The sequence below is a fragment of the Giraffa tippelskirchi genome, chromosome 11, assembly GCF_054371585.1.
Source record: "Giraffa tippelskirchi isolate mGirTip1 chromosome 11, T2T-mGirTip1v1.2.pri, whole genome shotgun sequence".
NCBI classification, from domain to species: domain Eukaryota; kingdom Metazoa; phylum Chordata; class Mammalia; order Artiodactyla; family Giraffidae; genus Giraffa; species Giraffa tippelskirchi.
This window is the reverse complement of record NC_137285.1, coordinates 94,828,125-94,840,231: the sequence shown is the minus strand read 5'-3', so window position 1 is coordinate 94,840,231 and position 12,107 is coordinate 94,828,125. Positions and strand designations below refer to the sequence as shown.

Genomic DNA, 12,107 nt, shown 5'->3' with positions numbered 1-12,107 from the left:
GATTGAAACTATGCCCCCTGCAGTGGAAATGCAGAGTTTTAACCACTGTTGCCAGGAAAATCCTCGATTATGGCATTAAATGTGAGATAAATTTCAGCAGTTTCATGAGGAATGGAAGAATTTGGAAATGCTCTAAAGTATATGCAGGAGAAGGCAATGGCACCCCACTCCCTGGAAAATCCCATGGATGGAGGGGCTTGGTAGCATGGGGTCGTTAAGAGTTGGACGACTGAGCGACTTCACTTTCACTTTTCACTTTCACGCACTGGAGAAGAAAATGGCAACCCACTCCAGTGTTCTTGCCTGGAGAATCCCAGGGACGGGGGAGCCTGGTGGGCTGCCGTCTATGGGGTCTCACAGAGTTGGACATGACTGAAGCGACTTAGCAGCAGCAGCAGCAAGGTATATGCATATGTATAGCACATGAAATGATACAGTATAATTTAGGTATGGATTTATATTAGTTAAAGATGAATATTGGAAACCGAAAAACTTCTAAAATTTTTTAAAAGTTTATGGGCCAAGAAAGAAGAAAAAAATGAACTTACAAATTGCTAAATTAAAAATCAGAAAAAGGAGAAAAATTCAGGGAAAATATTTCCACAAATACAAATATAGTAGGTAAACAGTTATTAGAAGAATGTGGTATATCTCTGCATCTGTTTATTTCATCTTTGATTTCTTTCATCAAGGTCTTATAGTTTTCTGTATACCTCCTTTTGTCTACTTGGGTAGGTTTATTCCTAGGCATTTTATTCTTTATGTTGCAATGATAAATGGGATTGATTCCTTAATCTCTCTTTCTGATTTTTCATTTTTAGTGTATAGGAATGCAAGTGATTTCTGTGTATTGATTTTGCATCCTGAAACTTCACTTATTAGCTCTAGGAATTTTCTGATAACATTGCTAGAGTTTTCTATGTATATATTTCATTTTCCTGGGTTGGAAGAATCAATATTGTGAAAATGATTATACTACCAAATGCAATCTACAGATTCAGCGCAATTCCTATCAAGTTAACAACGACATTTTCCACAGAACTAGAGCAAATAATTTCACAACTCATATGGAGGCACAAAAGAACATGAATAGCCAAAGCAATCTTGAAAAAGAAGAATGAACCTAGAGGAATCAACTGTTTTGACTTCAGACTATACTACAAAGATACAGTCATCAAGACAGTATGGTACTATTACAAAAACAGAAACATATACCACTGGAATAAGATAGAAAGCCCAGAGATAAACCCATGCACCTATGGGCACCTTGTCTTTGACAAAGGAAGCAAGACTATACAATAGAGGAAAGGTAGTCTCTTAATAAGTGGTGCTTGGAAAACTGGGCAGATAGAAGTGAAAGAATACAGGGAACACTTCCTAACACCATACACAAAGATAAATTCAAAATGGATTAAATACCTAAGACCTAAAGATCAAAAACCATAAAACTTTTAAAGGAAAATATAGGCAGAACACTCTATGACATAAGTCAAAGCAAGATCCACTATGATCCACCTCATAGAGTAATGGAAATAAAAACAAAAATAAACAAGTGTGACCTGATTAAACTTAAAAGTTTTTGCAGAGCAAAGGAAACTGTAAACAAGATGAAAAGACAACTCTCAGAATGGGAGAAAATAATAGCAAATGAAACAACTGACAAAGGATCAATTTCCAAAATGTACAAGAAGTTCAATACCAGAGAAACAAACAACCCAGTCAAAAAGTGAGCAGAAGACATACAGATGGCTAATAAACACATGTAAAGATGTTCAACAACACTCATTATTACAGAAATGCAAATCAAAAATGCAATAAGGTATCACCTTAGACTGGTCAGAGTGGCTATCATCAAAAAATCTACAAACAATAAATGCTGGAGAGGGTGTGGAGAAAAGGGAACCCAGTTGCACTGTTAGTAGGAACATAAGTAGATACAATCACTATGGAGAACACTACGGAGATTCCTCATAAAACTAAGAACAAAACTACCATCAGTTCAGTTCAGTCACTCAGTCGTGTCCAATTCTTTGCGACCCCCTGGACTGCAGCACGCCAGGCTTCCCAGTCCATCACCAACTCCCGGAGATTGCTTAAACTCATGTCCGTCTCGTCTTCTGCTGTCCCATTCTCCTCCTCCCTTCAATCTTTCCCAGCATCAGGGTCTTTTCCAAGGAGTCAGTTCTTCGCATCAGGTGGCCAAAGTATTGGAGTTTCAGCTTCAGCATAGGTCCTTCCAATGAATATTCAGGACTGATTCCCTTTTCAGATGGACTGGTTGGATATCCTTGTAGTCCAAGGGACTCTCAAGAGTCTTCTCCAACACCACGGTTCATAAGCATCAATTCTTCGGTGCTCAGCTTTCTTTATAGTCCAACTCTTACATCCATACATGACTACTGGAAACACTATAGCTTTGACAAGATGGACTTTTGTTGGTAAAGTAATGTCTTTGCTTTTTAATATGCTGTCTAGGTTGGTCATAATTTTTCTTCCAAGAAGCAAGCGTCTTTTAATTTCATGGCTGCAGTCACCATCTGCAGTAATTTTGGAGCCCCCCAAAATAAAACCCGTCACTGTTTCCATTGTTTCCCCATCTATTTACCCTGAAATGATGGGGCCAGATGCCATGACCTTAGTTTTCTGAATGTTTTCAGGTTCTGAGGTTCAAGAGGGAGTGGACATATGTATACCTATGGTTGATTCATGTTGCTGCATGGTAGAAAACAACACAATATCATAAGGTAGTTATCTTTCAATTAAAAATTAATAAATTTTAAAAATATTCAGAAAACTACCATGCAGCCCAGTAATCATCACAGTACCATTTACCATAGCTAGGACATGAAAGCAACCTAGATGTCCATAGACAGATGAATGGATAAAGAAGCTGTGGTACATATATAAAATGAGATGTTACTCAACCATAGAAAGGAATGTATTTGAGTCAGTTCTAATGGGGTGGATGACCCTAGAGTCTATTATACAGGATGAAGTAAGTCAGAAAGAGAAAAACAAATATATTAATGCATATATGTGGAATATAGAAAGATAATACAGATGAGTTCATTTGAGGGCAGCAATGGAGAGAGGCAGACATAGAGAACAGACTGTGGAACAGGGAAGGGGAAAGACAAGGTTGTAAGAATGGAGAGAGTAGCGTGGTAACATATACACTACCATATTAAAATAGGTAGCTGGTTGGAATTTGCTGCATGACTCACGGAACTCAAATTGGGGCTCTTTGACAACCTAGAGGGGTGAGGGGTGAGAGTTGGGAGGGAGATTCAAGAGGGAGGGGACATACTTATACCTATGGCTGATTCATGTTGCTGCATGGTAGAAACAAATGCAATACTGTAAGGCAGTTATCTTTCAATTAAAAATAAATAAATTTTTAAAATACAGTAGATAATCATTCCAACTATATCTATGTTACTTTGAGTCATAATTAAAACACAGATTTTTGAAGTATATAAAATAAGACAAAATTGTGGGTTTTTTTTTTAAATGAGAAATCCAGTTTAATTATAACAACTTAAGTTAAAAGAAAAAAGACCTTTTAAAAGATGTACCATGCTGACACTAATCAAAACAAAGCTGGCTTAGCTATACTAATTTGAATGAAGCAGATTTCAGAACAACAACAACAAAGCAATCAGGAGTAAGGAGGCCCTCATATAATGATAAATGGTTAGTTCTCCAGGAAGAATGAACAACCTTAAACAAACCTTATTGTTAGCATATGTACCTAACAATATTCTGTCAAAGTTCACAAGGCATAAACTGATAGAACTGAAGGGAGAAATAGACAAATTTATGTCACAGTTGTAGATATCAACACCTCTCTTTCAGTAACTGATAGATTAAGCAGACAGAAAATCATTAATAGCATAGCTCACCTGCTCAACACTATCAATCAACTTGATCTAACTAATATTTATAGTATATTCTTACCCAAAACAGAACACAGTTTTATATCATGCTTACATGGGACATTATCAGTGCGAGAACACACTCTTGGCCATAAAACACAACTTAAATTTAAAAGAATAGAAATCAAAGTATATTCTTAGACCACAATGGATAAATGAGAAATGAGCAATAGACAATCTCAAAATGTATGGAAATGAAACAACACTCCTTTGCTTTCTTTTATGTAGTTTTAATAACTTTTTAAGAACATGAGTACTTTTATTATCACATGCCATGATATATATACTTTTAAAAGCCAGGATAAATATGTCAATTCTCTTCTAGAGTTTGCAGCTATAAAAAAAATATTTATTTATTTTAAAATTGGAGTATAGCTGTTTTTACACTGCTGTGTCACTTTCTGCTGTACAAAAAAGTGAATCAGCCATATTTATATTTATATCCCCACTTTTCTGGATTTCCTTCTAGTTTAGGCCACCACAGTGGAGTGAATAAAGTTTGCTGTGCTATAAAGTAGGTTCTTATTAGTTATCTATTTTATATACGGTAGTGTATATATGTCCATCTCAATTTCCCAATTTATCCCATCCTCTTTTTCCCCCTTGGTATCTACATTTGTTCCCTACTTTTGTGCTTCTATTTCTGTTTTGCAAATAAGATCATCTACAGTATTTTTCTAGATTATATATATATATATGTATCTTAATATGCAATATTTGTTTTTCTGCCATACTTCACTATGTATGTCAGTCTTTAGATCCATCCACATGTCTGCAAATGGCACACTTTTATTTCACTTCAAGGCTGAGTAATATTTCACTGTGTTTGTGTACACGTGTTCTTTATCCATTCCCTGCTGGACATTTATGTTGCTTCAGTGTCCTCCCTATTGTATTATATATGGTGCTACAATGAATATTGGTGTGCACATATCCTCTTGAATTGTGGATTTATCTAGGTATATGCCCAAGAGTGGGATTGCTGGGTCATATGATAGTTCTATTTTTAGTTTTTTTAAGGAACCTCCATACTGTTCCCATAGTGGTTGTATCAATTTACATTTCCACAACAGTAATAGGGTTCCCTTTTCTCCACACGCTCCCAAGCACTTTTTATTTTAGCATTTTTGATGATGGCCATTCTGACTAGTGAAATATTTTCAGTTTTTGATTTGCACTTCTCTGATAATTAGTGGTGCTGAGCATCTTTTCATGTGTCTGCTGGCAGTCTGTATGTCTTCTTTGGAGCTGCATAGTCTATTTGTATATTTTGGAGATTAATCCATTGTCAGCAGCTTTGCTTGCAAATTGTTTCATTCTGAGGGCTGTCATTTGTTTATGGTGATATTTTCTGTGCAGAAGCTTCTAAGTATCATCATGTCCAATATGTTTTGTTTTATTTTCATTACTTTAGGAGGTGGGCAAAATATATTGCTGCAATTTATGTGAAAGAGTCTTCTGTTTCCTAGTTTTCCTGTTTTCCTCCAAGTTTCCTGGTCTCTGGACTTACATTTAGTTTTTTATTCATTTTCATTTTATTTTTGTGTATGGTTTTAGGGATTGCTCTTATTTCATTGTTTTCCATATAACCATCTAGCTTTCCCAAAATCATTTATTGAAGAGATGGTATTTTCCCTATTGTATATTCTTGCCTACTTTGTCATAGATTTAGGTGACCATAGGTGTATGGGTTTATCTCTGGATGCATTCTCTATCCTGTACCATTGATCTATATTCTGTTTCTGTGCCAGCACCATACTGTCTTGATGACTGTAACTTTGTAGAATAGTGTGAAGTCTGGGAGCCTGTTTCTTCCAGCTCTATTGTACTTTCTCAATATTAATTGGTTATTTGGAGTCCTTTGTGTTTCCATACAAATTGCAAAAATATTTTGGTTCTAATTCTGTGAAAAATGCCATTGGTAATTTAAGAGAAATTGCATTCAATCTGTAGATTATTTTGGGTAGTATAGTCATTTTCACAATATTGATTCTTCCAATCCAAGAACATGCTGTAACTTACCATATACTTGTGTTGTCTTTGATTTCTTTCATCAGCATCTCATACTTTTTTTTTTTCACATAGGTATTTTGTCTCTTAGGTAGATTCATTCTTAGGTATTTTATTCTTTCATTTGCAATTGTGAATGGGATTGTTTTCTTAATTTCTCTTTCTGATAATTTGTGGCTACTGTATAGGAATACAGGAGATTTCTGAGTATTAATATAGTAACCTGAAACTTTTCTAGAATTATTGAGTAGTTCCAGTAGTTTTCTGGTGACATCTTTAGGATTTTCTATGTATAGTATCATGTCATCTGCAAATAGTGATAATTTTACTTTTTTTCCCAATTTGGAATTCCTTTTATTTCTTTTTCTTCTCTGATTGCTGTGGCTAGGACTTCAAGACAATGATGAATGCTAGTGTCAAGAATGGATCCTGTTCCTGATCTTAGAGAAAATGCTTTCAGTTTTCTCCATTAAGAATGAATTTTGCTGTAGGTTTGTTATATACAACCCTTATTATGTGAGGTAGTTTCCCTCTATCCTCATCATCTGGAGAGTTTTATTAGAAATAGGTACTTGAATTTTGTCAGAGAGAAAACGATATGGTTTTTATTCTTCAATTTATTAAAATGGTATATCACATACATCACATTCGTTGATTTGAATAGATTAATTTATTCTTGCATTTTGGGATAAATTCCCTTGATCATGATGTCTGATCCTTTTAATGTGTTGTTGGATTGTTTGCTAGCATTTTGTTGAGGAATTTGGTATCTATGTTCTCTAGTGATATTGGTCTGTAATTTTCTTTCTTTGTGTGGTATCTTAGCCTGATTTCAGTATCAGGGTGATAGAAACCTCATATAATGAGCTTGGGAGTGTTCTTTTCTCTAAATTTTTTTGGAAGAGTTTCAGAAGGATAGGTGTTAGCTCTTCTCTAAATGTTTGATAGATTTCACCTGTGAAGCCATCTGGTCTGGGAATTTTGTTTGTTGGAAGATTTTTAATCATAGTTTCAATTTCATTGCTTGTCATTGGTCTATTAACATTTTCCATTTCCTCCTGGTTGGTTCATTCTTGAGAGGTTGTACTTTTCTAAGTATTTGTCTATTTCTTCCAAGTTGTCCATTATATTGGCATCCAGTTGCTTATAGTAGTCGCTTATGATCCTTTGTTTTTCTGCATTGTCTGTTGTTATTTCTCCTTTTTCATTTATAATTTATTGATTTGTGTCTTCTCTATTTTTCCTGATGAGTCTGGCTAATGGTTTGTCAATTTTGTGTATCTTCTCAAAGAACTATCTTTAGTTTTCATTGTCATTTGTTTCTAAGTCTCTTTTCATTTTATCTTTGATTTCTTCAGTAATCTCTTAGTTATTTAATAGCCTATTGTTTAACCTCCATATGTTTGTGTTTTTACAGCTTTTTTCTCTACTTTATTTTTAATCTCATAGTGTTTTGGTTGGAAAATATGCTTGATTAGATTTCAACTTTCTTAAATTTACTGAGGCTTGACTTATGACCTAAGATGTGATCTATCCTGGAGAATGCACAGATGCATCATTTACCAAGCAGGTCATAGAGATTAAATCCATGGCTTGTGCATTTACACAGAGAGGTTTCAATTCCTCTTCCTTAATCACACTGCTCCTGGATTTCAGCTTTGGTTTTGGCCCCAGCTCTGAATGTTTGCTCCCTTCAGGCATCTATTCCTTTCCTGGGCCTGAGAGAGCAAATGCAGGGCTGATTGGGGCGCACTAGTTTTCCCTGTCCTTCACCTTCTCCCAGAGCTTGCTCAAATTCATGTCCATTGAGTCAATGATGCCATCCAACCATCTGGTCCTCTGTCATCCCCTTCTCCTCCTGCCTTCTATCTTTCCCAGCATCAGGGTCTTTTCCAATGAGTCAGCTCTTTGCATCAGGTGACAGAAGTATTGGAGTTTCAGCTTCAGTGTTAGTCCTTCCAATGAATATTCAGAACTGATTTCATTTAGGATTGACTGGTTTGATCTCCTCACTGTCCAAGGGACTCTCAAGAATCTTCTCCAGCACCACAGTTCAAAAACATCACTTCTTTGGCACTCAGCCTTCTTAACAGTCCAACTCTCACATCCATACATAACTACTGGAAAAACCACAGCTTTGACTCTATGGACCTTTGTTGGCAAAGTGATGTCTTTGTTTTTTAAAACACCGTCTAGATTTGTCATAGCTCTTCTTCCAAGGGACAAGCATATTCTTTTTAATTCACTGAAATTTTTTTTATTTTATCATATATTTTTACATTTTAGTTTTTAACAATTTGCCTCCCAATACAGAAGACATGGGTTCAATCCCTAGATCAGGAAGATTCCCCTACAGGAGGGCATGGCAATCCACTCCACTATTCTTGCCTGGAGAACCCCATGGACAGAGGAGTCTGGAAGGCTATGGTTCATAGTGTCACACAGAGTCAGACACAAATGAAGCAGCTAAGTATCATATGCATGCACATAGATATTTCAATATGAAGTTTTCAATGATCACAGTCTACCTTCAAATAATATTATACTACTCAAGAAAAGTGTAAGAAATTTCTTTATATTTTTATTTACTCTGGATTCCTTTTATGTTCTTGCTTTCTTTTGCATTATGCTATAAACACGTAATATATTATTTGTATTTTAAACAATCACTACGAAATTTTATATTTACACTTTCTGGTGTTATTGATATTGTCTGACAGATCCTCACTTTCATCTGCTATTATTTCCCTTCAAACTTAAGAATATATTGCTTTATAGCATTTCTTGTAAAGCAAGTTTGCTGAAATAAATTTTCCCAGTTTTTGTCAATCTGAAAAGCATTTTTCATGTTGATTTTCATTTTTTAATTTTGAAATAATTGCAGATATACATAAAATTTTCAAAAACAGGGCTGAGTTCACATACATTTCACCCAGCTTCCCCTGATGCAAACACAAGAAAACCAAGAAGTTACCTTTCATAAAATATCATTAACTATACTATACTATAAACTAGACCTTATATTTTTGAAATTGCATGTTTCCTCAGTAATGTCTTTTCTGCTGTCCAAGGTTCAACCTCAGATTTTACTTTGCATTTGATTTTTGGAAGTCTTTAGTCTCATCCTACAATTGATAGCTTGTGCTTCTTTCTTTGACTTTCATGACTTTGAAATTTTTAAGACTGCTATTCAGTTATTCAGGAGAACATTTTATAATTTAGGTTTGTTTGGTGTTTTCTTAGATACAGATTGGAATTACACATTTTTTGTCAAGAATACAGTAGATATGATACTGTGTCCCTATTTCAAGGATCCCTGTCAAGGACTAACTGTTTGATGATTCACTGGAAGGACTCACAGAACTCTATATAAAGTTATACTCACAGCTAATACATTATAGCGTAGAATACTCAACAGGAAAATGATGTACATAAGCATACACTAGGAAAGTCAAATACAGATTCTGTCATCCATTTTCAGGGCAAACATTTACAGACTTGTCTTTCTTCCCAGCTATGAATTGTAGGGTTATGTGTGAGATGTCCAATTTCAAAACAGCCAGCTTTCGTTTTACATCCACAATTCTTAAAGGGAGCTAGTTGCATAAGCACATTTCTTCCATACGAAAAAACCTTAAACCCAGTATTAGGTCATTCCAATAACTTGTTTTATCTTCACCCACTGCTTTAAGCATTTAGAAAAATACCACTGCTGAGTAATTTTTTATTATTTCAGTAGTTTTCAGAATTTGAAAATGGATAATCATTATGGCTACAGACATGAGCACGAACTGAGGGAAATGGACCTGCTGTGTATACTCACAGTCAAACTGTATTAGATTGGAGTAGATTATGCTAATTTGTCTTACTACTGATTTTATTAACTTTGATCATCGAGCTAGGTGGTGCCTGATGGCACCATCTTTTTGTCCTAGAGAAAGGATAGCTAATATTCACACAAAAATTTGTACATGAATGTTGAGTTCACAGCAACTTTATTCGTAATAGCAAACTTTATTGTATTCCTTTTTAATTAATAAATACCTGGGGAGATATACTTCAAGATTATGTTAATATACAGTTTCTCCTGAAATTTTGCCTACTGATTTTATCATAACATGTATTTGCCTAATGGTTATTTTATACTTCTCAGTTTCTTCTACATGAATCTCCTCTGTAGAGAAGAATTATCCATTCTCTTCCATGTGATATTTTTCATTAATTTGTATGTTTAGTCTTATGGATATTTACTTTATTATGTGGTGTGTATCTAATACTCATTTATTTTTTTCTTCAAGTTATATTGGCCATTGTGAGCTGCTTTTATTCGGCATTTGTGTTCTTTTGTCATTCCACCATTTATTTCTTTAATTATACTTTTAATCTGGAGATAATTATAAATTTAGATGCAGTTGTAAAAAAATATAATAGAGAAAGCTCATGTGCCTTTACCCAGCTCTTCCCAAGTGGAGAGAGTAAAACTAGTAAAATATCACAATCAAGATACTGACAGCCCTCATTTCCAGTCCTCAGTGTTTGGGGCCTGAGTGTTTCTGAGGCCTGTGAAGGTAAAGCCCAGGGAAGAAAGAAGTTCATAACATGGAAAACAAGAGTGTAACGAAAAAAAGGAACCTGTAATACCAAACCCAAAAGGGATCAAGCCCTGAGCCTCTGGAGTGGGAGCACTGACTCCAAGACCCTAGACTGCTGCTGCTGCTGCTGCTGCTAAGTCGCTTCAGTCGTGTCCGACTCTGTGCGACCCCATAGACGGCAGCCCACCAGGCTCCGCCGTCCCTGGGATTCTCCAGGCAAGAATACTGGAGTGGGTCGCCATTTCCTTCTCCAGTGCACGAAAGGGAAAAGTGAAAGTGAAGTCGCTCAGTCGTGTCCGACTCTTAGCGACCCCATGGACTGCAGCCTACCAGGCTCCTCCGTCCATGGGATTTTCCAGGCAAGAGGACTGGAGTGGGGACTACCAGATAACTAACCCTAGAGAGTATTACATAGTAAGAACTTACACAAAGGAAACCACTTGAATATAAGACCCGGCATCCCACAATCACCAATAGCACCCTGTGCAGGACGCCTCATCTAAACAAACAACAAAAAACAAAAAATGCAAACCCAGTCACCAACAGGCAGGATTACCACCTCACTCAGCCTTGTCCATCAGAGGAAAAACAAACAAACAAAAACTCACAAAGCTTATACAAACCACTGGACTTTAGGAGGGCAGAAACCAAAAGGAAGAAAGAGTTCAATCTTGAAGCCTGGGAAAAGGAGACCTCGAGCACTATAAGTTAAAAAAAAATAATGAAAAGGCAGAGAAATACTACACAAATGAGGGAACAAACTAGAAACACAGAAATCCAAATAAATGAAGAGGAAATAGACAAACTACCTGAAAAATAATTCAGAATAATGGTAGTAAAGATGATCAAAAACCTTGACAATAAAATGGAGAAAATGCAAGAATCAACTAACAAAGATCTAGAAGAATTAAATAATAAACAAACAGAAACAAAACAGCACAATTACTGAAATTAAAAATACTCTAGAAGGAATCAGTAGCAGAATATCTGAAACAGAACAATGGATGACTGAGTTGGTAGATAAAATGGTGGAAATACCTTCTGAAAAGCAGAATAAAGTAAAAAGAATGAAAAAAACTGAGGATAGTCTCAGAGAACTCTGGGACAATATCAAACACACCAACATTTGAATTATAGGGGTCCCAGATGAAGAAGAGAAAGAGAAAGGATATGAGAAAAATTTTGAAGAGATTATGTTGAAAATTCCCCCAATATGGAAAAGGAAATAGTCAATCAAGTCCAAGAGGCACAAAGAGTCCCATACAGGATAAACCCAAGGAGAAACATGCCAAGACACATACTAATCAAACTAACAAAGACTAAACACAAAGAAACAATATTAAAAGCAGCAAAGGAGAAGCAACAAGTAACATACAAGAGAAACTCCATACACTTAACAGTTGATCTTTCAGCAGAAACACTGCAGGGCAAAAGGGAATGGCAGGATACATTTAAAGTACTGAAAGGGAAAAATCTACAACCAAGATTACTGTACCCAGCAAAGATCTCATTCAAAATTGATGGAGAAATAAAAAGCTTCTCAGACAAGCAAAAGTTAAGAGAATTCAGT

General features: G+C 35.6%; 1 long non-coding RNA gene across 1 annotated transcript; it reads left to right on the top strand.

The window, feature by feature from the left end:
• The first annotated feature begins 357 nt into the window (after nucleotides 1–357).
• Nucleotides 358–11,688, top strand: LOC145526988 (uncharacterized). Its single transcript, XR_014069383.1, has 2 exons — nucleotides 358–2,018; nucleotides 10,828–11,688. It is a non-coding gene; the product is annotated as an uncharacterized LOC145526988 (long non-coding RNA).
• The last annotated feature ends 419 nt before the right edge of the window (nucleotides 11,689–12,107 follow it).